This window comes from Galeopterus variegatus, unplaced genomic scaffold (genome assembly GCF_000696425.1).
Source record: "Galeopterus variegatus unplaced genomic scaffold, G_variegatus-3.0.2 Scaffold1021, whole genome shotgun sequence".
Lineage (NCBI taxonomy): Eukaryota > Metazoa > Chordata > Mammalia > Dermoptera > Cynocephalidae > Galeopterus > Galeopterus variegatus.
In genome coordinates, this window is record NW_007727132.1 from 208,388 (window position 1) to 219,624 (window position 11,237).

Here is an 11,237-nt window from a genome sequence, read left to right on the forward strand (position 1 = left end):
TATGGTTATCTCTATTTTAGAGATGAGGAAATTAAGGTTCAATAAGGTTCAGTAACTTAGCCTGGATTTCTCATTTGTACAGCCAGGATTTAAGTCCAGATCTTTTACTCCAGAACGGATGCTCTTGTACTACACTCCAAGTAGACCCTTAAGACTGGTTAATATTGTTTGGAATAAAAACTAAAGTATCAGGGCTTCCAGCCACAGCTGTCGTGATGTACGCACACTTACTCAGCTGCGTGGTGATGAGCAGCGAGACGCAGCAGCAGTGCCTGTCCCAGGTGATGGACGAATGTCTGTCCCGGAAAAAGACAGACCTACGGCAAGCAACTGGTGAAGATCCTGCTGCTGGGCAAGGGAGAAAGCAGCAAGTCTGCCTTCCTGAGGCTGATGTGGATCACCCACCTGCAAGACTTTCACTAGCCTGTATATGGGGAATTATGCCCACTATCTACAGCACCATAATCAAATGGGTAAGGTTGCTGGGCAATGCTCAAGAGAAGCTTCATATTCCTTGGGGAGGTAATTCAAACCAACTCAGTGGAGACAAGACGATGACACTTGATATCCTGTCACCCCTGGAGGCAAAGGGAACCAAGAAAAGGTGGAAACTCCAGGTTGTTTTGTTTTGTTTACAGTATCTTTCTGCTACAAGAGCATTAATGGACAGACAGAGGCATACAGAATCCCTATGACCAGTGTGGATCATCTCAACCCAGTGAATCTGTGAAAATATTTCCTTGATAATGGAGAAACTTGGAGAACCAGATTACATTCCATCATAAGATTCTGCTTGCTTGAAGAGCTACCAGAAGCATTCATGAGTACAACTTTGAAATTTAAAATGTTCTTTTCGAAATGTTTGATGTAGCTGGTCAAAGATCAAAAGGGAAACACTGGTTTGAATGCTTCTCCTCCGCGGTGTGACATCAATACTTTTCCTTCTTTCTGCAAACAAATTTGACCAGGTGCTTATTGAAGATCAACTGACCAAATCACCTTATGGAATCTGATCATTTTTGAAACGACTGTCAATAACCAGGTTTTCTGTAACATCTGCATAATATTCTTCTTGAACAAGACAGACTCGTTCAAGGAGGAAGTGTAAATGGTGAGCATCAAAGGCTATTTACTGGAATTTGGAGAGGATCCACACTGCTTAAGAGACATCCAAGAATTTCTAGAGGAGTATTTTCATAACAAGTGCCAGGAGCTGAAGCAGAAAGCCTTATACCGCCAATTCACAAGTGCTATCAGTATGGAAAACATCTATCTTATTTTCTGTGATGTGAAGGATTCTATTCTTTATTACAACGTCAAGCAGTTTACGCTATGCAAATGCATGAAACACTTGTTATTTTAGTATTTTTCTGTTTTTAATGGTTTCCTGTTTATTTTGTTTTCTAAAATAAAAGTGTAAAACATAAATTTTAAAAAATCTTGATTCTACATTTAAATTATTGGAAACCTTTCTCCCTCTTTTGTAGAATTGGGTTTGTGGCTGAAACCTGCTAAATAACACATTGCCAATGTCCTCTGAGGTTCACATGTTGAAGTGTTTCACAAAGGCTTCCATTTGAGTCAGGTTACAATTTACTGGGAGACCTCAGAGTAGGTATATTTCAGGCTTTACATTCTTCCACTTGTCAAACTGAATTCTCCTGTAGTGACAACTATAGAAGGTGTCCTGAAATACTTGTAGGTATGAGGTTAAGAACAAATAAAACAAGTACGATATCTTTTGTCAGCCTTACACATAGCAATGACACTTGTTGTCTGTCTTTATGGTGACTTCTTACTTTGAAAGGGACATTGGAAAAACACTTTGATGTAAGAAATGGTATTCTCTTGGTTTACACAGATTTAGTCTTTACATTTTTTATTACTTGTACACCCAATGGTTGTTTCATTTTCAAATTCTGTGGTTTCTGAAGGTAATGCTGTTAGTGTTTTAAAGATTACATGAAGACTTCTGGTCTGATGCTAATGAAAGGTTCATAAGTGGATGAAGGAACAAAAGGGACGCAAACACCATATATAGTGTTTAGATAAAGAAGAAAAAGTGAAATATAATTTGCCTTTTTCATATTTAATTATCATGTAATTAATGTGCCATATGTGAAACATTCTGGCCATGGCAGCAACTAAAATCTGCAAGCAACTTGGTAACAGAGCTTCCTAAATAAACATACCCTTTCCAGAAGAAATTTTTAAAAATTAAAATATAAAATGCCAGTCAATTTTAGTAAAGCTAATTTTCATAGCTTCAGAGACTTTTGCAATAGAAGAGATGTGAAATCATAAACAGGTGGCTTATAATTTTTAAAATAAGGAAACTAAACCCCAGGGGAGGAAGGAGTAAAGCTGGACATAAAACTCAAGTCTCTTTAGTCCAAGTCTGGTTCCTCCCTACATCCATGTTTTTCACACACCTTTAACCTCAATGTTTTCCTCAAAAATAATCAAATGCAGAAGTTTGGTATAAAAAGCATATCAAAGCAGAGATGTTCTGGTGGAAGCTGGTGGGGAACTTCAAGTCTCAGTCTACTTCCTTTCTCTTCCCCAGCTGTATTTTCAGGAATCCCTGGAGTTTGATGGAATACAGTTAGAAAACCATCTGCTTTGTACCATGCCATCTCATAAAATTAATCTGGAAGAAGGACAAGTTTGAAAATGTGAAAAATTAAACATCAATGCAAAAGATAAATTATAGTTCAATATAACAACTGTCACGTTAACTCATGATTAAGCACTAAATCAATGCAGCTGAAAATGGGCACCCCAGGAGTTCAGAAAAGCAAGACATCATGGTGTGTGGGAATGGTCTGGAGAGAGTTAACAAAGAGAAGGACTGACTTGGGTCTTACAATATGAATTGTACAACAGTAGGAAGAAAAAGGTGGTAGTGAAAGAGGAAGAAGTAAGGAAAATATCACGAGCAATAGCACCAGAACAAGAAAGAACAATGTAATTTCAATACAAGTGAGTAGTCTGTGCTCAAAGAGATGGCTGGAGAAGCTGAAAAAGGTGAACCCCAGTAATATATGACAGAATCAGATTACTTCAAGTTAATGAGTTCTGACTTTATCTTGCTGTCTAATGGGAATTACTAAAGGCTTCTGAGTAAAGTAGCAATAAGATCAAAGTGTTTCAGGAATTAGGAATTTTATTCAGACAGTGGTGTAAAGATATTCTAGGAAACAAAAAATTAGAGAAGAAAGATCAGTTAGGAGGCTATTTGCAGATGTCCAGGTATGATAATGATCAAAACCAGGTTAACAGCTGAAAGGACACCAAAAAAAAAAAAAAAAAAATTTTTTAAGGGAATGAATTAATTTTATTACTGTTAATATGAAATTAATTTGCAAATGCCTCAAATGTCACTTCCTCCATGAAGCCACCTTTAATTTCCCAGGGCATTTCGTGTCTGTGTCTACTGGCCAGGTGAACTGATTGTAGACAAGTTGGTCCAGGGCCACTGGGGGGCACTGTAGAGTTTTCTGAAAGAATGGTTGGGCCCTGTTGCCTCAGTGGCCTGAAAACTCTGCCCAGGAACAGGCTGGTGCAGGCAAGGAGCCTCCACCCCACACAGTTCCCTGTCATTCCTGGTATTAGAAACGTATTTTGTATATCTATCAGTGATCTTGTAAAGGGGTTTCAAATCTCAGAAGATATTGAACTATATGACTTCTAAGGTCCCTTTCCTGTTCTGAAATTATAATTCACTGTAAAGGAGGGGTGGGAGGGTGGAGGCAATCACAAATTAAAAATTTAAAGTGTAGGCGACTACAATGATGGATATAATTTTCAAGGTGAAACATCCATTACTGACCATTTCAGAAGAGAAATGGAAAACAGGCCCAATCCATTCTAAAATGCTGAAATAATTTAAGCCCCCCAAAAATCAAGTGGCATCTTATGGTATATAATCTAGAGTCAAACGCTTCTAATGATTTAACAAACCACATTTTTCTAGGATATACATCAAGGAGATAACTCAGAAAAAAGCAAACTGGGTTTTTATCACGGCCAATATAAAATAGTGAAAAACCATGTAACATCTGACCTTTTTTAACCAGCCACACAGACACAGTACTCAACGACAGGCAAATCACCTCTCAGTAAGAATGAGAACAATATATACACTTTAGAGTTTGGATCTGTTATATTTATGTTTTCTCTCTACTGGTCTCCTGAGAGTAGGACTATATTGTTTCATTTTCTTTCTAACTCTGCATAGCACTTAATATACACTTTTCATGCAAAAGCAAAGAGCTGACTAATTCATGTTCAATTTCAGTCCACTATTATCTCCAGATCTTTTTTCATTGTTTCATTTAACAAACATATAGTGTTTAATAAATATATTCTCATTTTGTAAATTTATAGCTAATCATTATTCTGAAGTGTACTTCCCTAAACATGCTCCCAATGTAATTTACTGTCATAATTTCTCATCTCCTTTAGAATTTATAAAAGTGCTTTGAATTCTAAACCTAACTTCAGTTATTCCTAGTATCATCTACAAGTACTGTCAAAAAATTATCCACAGGTTTATTCCATTATCCAAATTAAATGATACTATTTTTAAACAACAATTATTTGTAAGAAATTAGTTTCCCTTTTTAAAAAGGGTCAAGCAAGAGTATCTCAACATATACCCCAGAAATGTTTAAAGGAAAAATTATGTCTGGGTACCTGCTAAACACCTGGGATTGTGAAATTAAGAGCTTTCCTAAAAGATACTTAAGTTATAATGGTTATATTGTACAAGGGGAATAAAACAAGGAATTGGTCCACTGTGAAAGTGACATAGATATGTTCCTGAATACCTTACAAGAAATAATAAATTAGGATAGACAACTATCTGCTGTGGGTTATTCAGACATCAATCTGCCATAATTTAAAACAAATATATCAAGATTTCTTACATAATTCTAGCTCGTTAAAAATTCTTGGAAAATGAAATCTGCAGAATATCAAGTAAGTTTACCTTTCTTTAAGATTTTAGAAGCAAATGATAACTTTGAAAACTACTGAAGTTTTGTACTTAATTATAAAGAGCAATATCATTGATGCATGTGGATACAAATTTATCCATCACATGAAAGTTCTGGTTTAACACACTTAGAAGTCAAAATATAGAATAAATTCTTTAAACATTGTAATATAATGTTGTTATACTATGAGGATTATTCATAATGATTTCTATTTACTATGTGTAAGAGGACATTATTGCAATTTAACTATTTATTATAAATCATGGTGACATTTTAGTTCAGCTGTATTAATTTAGAAAATAATACAATGTGTTTTTAGAAAGCACAGCCTAGGTATCCCCACAATAAATATCAACACATTCAATTCCAAAAGAGATGTGGCATAAGAAGTGCTTATAATGTTTTATATTTATCTTAAAAGTCCTAGCCTACATATGTTTAAAACCTGACAGTGAATTTAAACTTGCTAAAGGAGTTATTAAATAAGGAAATGGAGTTTCCAGTGCAGACACCACCACTAAGTGACTTTCGTCGGTACATCTGTGGCCCCGTATCAAATCCTCCATTTATTGCTGGATGGCTTAATATTGTAAGACCAGACAAATTCCTACAAGCAATTGTGAGATGGAAGATCAAAAATTAGTTGGAAGCTAAAGCAGTGAAGAAAAAAGAAATACACTTGTAATCCCTTCATATATCCTTCAGTGCTTCTCAAGACAAAGGATAAAACTCAAATTCTTTAGTATGGCATGCCTTCAGGATCAGTCCCCTCCCTGCATTTACTCCTACTTTTTCCCAGTCCCAGTACATTCATCTACTGAACCATTTCCCCCACATCCACATGCATTCAAACCTCATGACTGCCCTGGCAGACCCTGCTCATTCTTCCACTTAGCTACTAGCATGGACAACTTAACCCTTCTCTGAGAGAACAGCTGTTCCCAGAAGGACTCCTATAATTCACTGTGCATACCATTGTCATATTACCTAACACAAATCATGCCTTCTCTTCTGAATGATTAAATTAGCAATATTTTTTTTCTGTATAATTCCCAAGTTATAGCATGTAGTTATTTTAAAAAATAAATGGTTAAATTGATTTCTTAGTATAAAAATTAAAAATGTTAAATTATGTCATATTTATAAATATCAGATGGGTTCAATATTTACCCAATAATGAAACAAATATTTATTTAACGCTTATGATGTGCCAGACATTATACTAAGTGAGGAATAGATACAAAGAAGACAACAATAAAACCATAATTTCAAAGACATTTAAAACCTATCAGGCAAGATAAGAATCTACCGACCTACTATATGTAAATACAATATTGTAATAAGTGCTATATAATGAATGAAAAAAAAATTTAGTGTCCTCCTCAGGTCAGGTCTTTAAAACCTACTTTCTGTCCTTCCAAGTATGCAGACACTCTTTAAGAATAGTCCAGTCCTGTCTGGTTCAGTTATTTTATTTTCAGGTGCCATCTCACTCCCTCAATTTCAGACCATTGGTCACTGATTGGAACGTCTAGTCTGGATCATCCCTCAAAGCCTAGTCATTCAGGTTGATGAGTCATCATATGATTTTGGCTTCTTCTGAATAAGCCGCATTGTGGAACACATCCCTGAGCTCTACCTTCTGCGGTCTTAACATAAGCAATGTCCACCCAGGCTCAGGTTGCAATTCCAAGGAATTCATCTAACGTCTCTGCCTCTACCTGTAAGGCAAGGGAGGTTCATCGAGCCAGAATAAAGAGGAAGGTGTGACTCATTTTAAACGGGATGAGAGGTGAAGGCTAAACAGGGGCAACAAGAGTTGAGCTGGCCTTTAAGTATAAGGGTAGAAGTACGTAAGAAAAATAAGGGGAAAGTATTTTAGGTACAGGGGCCCTCCTGTTGGAGTAATGGCATAAAATGTAACTCTGAAAGGCTTACTCAGTGAAATCAAGCAGACTAGCCAGCATTAGTCATATTACATTACATATGCAATAATATGTAGAAACAGATAAAATGTTTGTAAAATCTGTAGACATGCCAGATTTTATAAAGTTTATATTTTTAAAGTTTTATAAAGTTTATTTTTAATATCATGGAAAATTCCATCCTTTGGAGAAAAGAAGAGACAAAATCCATTAGGCAAAGATAATGCATAACAAATGGTAACAACTTACGAAAAAAGGGAGCAGCAAGATGTTATGAAATTGGCCTCTCTGCAATTTCAAAGCTCTTTGAGTTACTTATCAAGGTATCTTAACCAAATAAATTTCCTTCTTCCAACTTAGTTTTCTCTTCTACCAAAAGAATGATTTTCTTCCTTAGTTTTAGTTAAAGCAGTATTTCCTTTACTGAATTTGTTATATCTTTTCTTGTATGTTTATCTAAACATGTATTTGTTGGGTCTGGTTTTTTTTTTTTTTTTCATTTGCATTCTTGTCAGTGTTGAGCATTTGATATTTGACCATAAGTTTCATTGCTTAAAGCAAGTCACAAAGATGATATTTATGTTTTTAAACATATAATTTCAGTAAAAATTAAAGTAACATAGAAGGAATTTTAGTGACAAGAAGTTAAAGTAGGATTCAATTTCAAAATACAATGCAACTCAAAAGGTATTTCATATCATCATAATGGGTACATATGAATTGTAAGCAAAGTATCAAACAAAAGAGAAGAAAACAATACTATGATTAGATCTCCATTATTCCTCAGGTTTTTCCAGTTGTATTTTTTCATCATTTTATAAAAATTATTGCATCTTATTTCACTCAAATAATAACTATGTGCCTCCCTCTCTATGTGCACAACCAACACCAAGAAAGTAAAGTGAAAGGAACCATTTAAGTGTGTCAGCATTTCATCTTTTGGGCCTCTGCATCTAGAGATACAATTTCAGTATGCAGCAGATTTAGCTTCCCAGAAAATAAAAGTGGAGAAGCACTTTGGATGGCAACATTAAGAAAATTTCCATTTTTCTCTTAATGAAATCATTCTTCATAGGAAAGAGTTTTTTTATTCTGTGAATTGTGTATTTGGACCTAAATAAAGAAAAGCTGGTCCTTTGTTTATTTTTTTCCTCTGCAAAGTGGGAAAGGTCTTTCTTTGCACCTTCAAATTTTAAAAGGTGGAAAAGGTCAGAAGGCACAACCTGGATTAGGTTATCAGGAATTAACTGTGGTGGTGGCTTTCCATGAAATACTTTGAAAGTTGGTAGCTGGCATTTTGGGACTGTTTGAAGACCAGAGTCACAGCATTGGTGCCTGAAGAATGCTGCTTCAATACATGTCTGATAGATAGCTTTTAGCTCTCCTCCTCCTGACTTTTTCTGTATCATCTGGTGCCACTGCCCACAAACTTCCTGATGTCCTTATGGCACCCCACTCACCTGGAACGCTGCCTACCTTTCTGGCTGCTCCTTCATTTTTTTCTTTTTAGGTTCTATTTCATCTACTTATTCCATAAATACCAGCAATCCTCTGTTCTCTCTATATTGTTCCTGGGAAATCTCTTTTACTATGGTTTCAATAACCATATGCTTTAATAAACCTAAATGAGGCACGGATGTCTCCCTGGAGTTCTAAATTCATATCTCCAACAACCTACTGGATATTTCTTCTTGACAACCTTCAGACTCCTCATGGGAAACAAAATCCTAACTGAACTTTTTGTACTCTATACAGAATAACCATGTCTCTTCATTTATGACTTCAGTTACACAAACAAAAAAACCTGATCTCTGATTCTTCCTTTCACTCACCACTTACATCAGTCAAACCCCAAACCCCAAGGAGACTACCTCCTTCATATTGCCTTAATTCTTCCATAAGTTTCAAACCTACCACCAACATCTTAAATCAGGCCATCATCTCTTACTGTACCTGCTTTCTAAGACCTCTCCCTGCCTGCTGACATGCTCCCACTAACAGACCATCAGGACTTGTCTCCAATCTCTAACTATACTTAAACTAAAATGTAAATCTGATCAACTCATTCCCCCACTTAAAACCTTGCTCTTCCTCACTACCCAAAGATAAAGGTTCACGTTTCAGCATGGCCTGCTAAGTACTTTATGATCACTACAAGTGCCCGCCTTTATGGAATTTGCTATTTAAGTGCAAGAGGCAGAAAATAAACAGAAAACAAGTAAATAAAATAGTATGTGATTAAAAGAGTATAACTGAAATAAATACATGAAAAGATGAGAAAACCTACAAGCTATTAAGTATTAATATCACTAGCATGATGTTTAAACTCAAGAGCAAAAGAGAAAGTAATAAAACCTTGGGATATATTCTAAGGAACAGAGAAGCATGACATACCATTTTTTCTTCTCCTTGCCCCACATAATAAATCAAATTTAGGCACACTTGAGAAAAAAGTGTGAGCTCACCAATTTTGAAACACTTTAATGTGTAGTACAAAGGTGTTATAAACTAGACTAGTGTGCTGAGGTGTGAATTAACTTCACTTTTGTCCCATGAAAATCAATGCAAATATGTATGGTCCACAGAGTAGGATTTCTAAAATAAGCTAAGAATGTGTAAGCCCCTCACATTTAAAAAGAAAATCCAGAGAGGACTTCTAGGAAAATGGTGGACTAGAGGTGCCCAGGGTGTGTTCCTCCTACAGAAGATTGAAATGGGCCCACTGCCATCAACAGAAGGAAAACTGCCACAGTCACCGGAGCCATTGTCTAGTCCCAGAACCACTGCTTGTCACAGAGCAGCTCCCCACACAGCAGCAGTCCTGCAGGTGGCCCGTCACGTCAGCCACAGACTCCACAGACAAGAGGGAGGTGGCTGCAACCACTGCCACATTGCCACCACCACAAGTTAACCCCACTGCTGCCAAGGACACTGAAGTCATGAGGAAGGCAGTTGTAGCTGCTGGCACTGCTGCTGCTACTACAAAGCAACTCCACTGCCTCCAAGGACACTGAAGATGTCAGGGAGGCAGGTGCAGCCACCATGAGGTAACCTCACATCTCCAAGGACACCGCATATATGACAGAAGCTGTTGAAGGCCGGTGGCACTACATGTATCCCCACAAGGTAACCATGCTGTCACTATGGACCCTGCAGACAAGAAGAAAGTATTTGCAGTTGCTGGCACCGCTGCCACCCAGTGAGGTAACCCCCACTGCTGCTGCTATGGACACTACAGACACAAAGGAGGCAGTTGCAACTGCCAGCATCCCTGCCACCCCCCACAAGATAACCCCTCTGCTGCTGTGGACACCACAGACGTGATAGAGGCAGTTGCATGACAGAGCACTGCTGCCACCCCCACAGGATATCCCTGCTGCCACCAAGAATGCGGCAGATGCCAGGGCAGCAGTTTCAGCTCTTGATGCCAGTGCAAGATAACCCTGCTGCTGCTGTAGATACCATTGCTATGTGGGCCACCACTGTGGACACTGAAGCCTAGCAGGCAGCTGCTGAAACCACCACTTTTGCAGTCACTGATACAACCAGTGATGCCATAGAGCTACCAACATCATGTGAGCAATTCACCACCACTGGAGCCACTACTGCTATATGGGCAACCCACCAAAGCCACCTCTGCAAACACTGCCACCACAAGGGCGGCCTACTACCACAGCAGCAGCTGCATCAGACACTGCCTCTGTTCAGGCAGACCGCCAATCACTCGACTGCACTGACCCAAGGAGGGTCACCAGTGGAGTTCAAGGAAGAAGAGTAATAGAAGAAACCACCTCTACCAGATGACCAGACATCAATGTAGACATACTAGAAATATGAAAATAAGTATAAAAATAAAAAAAAAAGAAAATATGAGGCCATCAAAGAAATAAAATAACTCTCAATTACCAGACTCCATAGATCAGAAAACCCTTGAAATGACTGAAAAGGAATTCCAAGTAAAAATCTTAAGGAAACTCAATGATGTGGAAGAAGACATAGTTAGATGACACAATGAACTAAGCAAAACTATCTAGGATTTGAAGAAGGAAAATTACAAAGAGATTAATACTCTAAAAAAGTGTGTGGCAGAACTCTTGGAACTGAAGGAGCCATTCAATAAAATAAAAAACACAACTGAGAGCTTAAGAACCAGTCTACAGCAAGCAGAAAAAAGAATTTCTGATCTTGAAGACAGTCTCTCTGAAATAACTTAGGCAGACCAAAAAAAAAAAAAAAAAAAAAAAAAAAAGGAAAAAAAATTTTTTTAAAAATGAAGAAAATCTAAGAGAGATAACTAACAACCTTAAGCATA

At 37.2% G+C, this 11,237-nt stretch overlaps 1 pseudogene; it reads left to right on the top strand.

Annotated features, from left to right (window-relative positions):
* Positions 1-215: 215 nt before the first annotated feature.
* LOC103591745 lies at positions 216-1,363 on the top strand (annotated as a pseudogene).
* Positions 1,364-11,237: the final 9,874 nt, after the last annotated feature.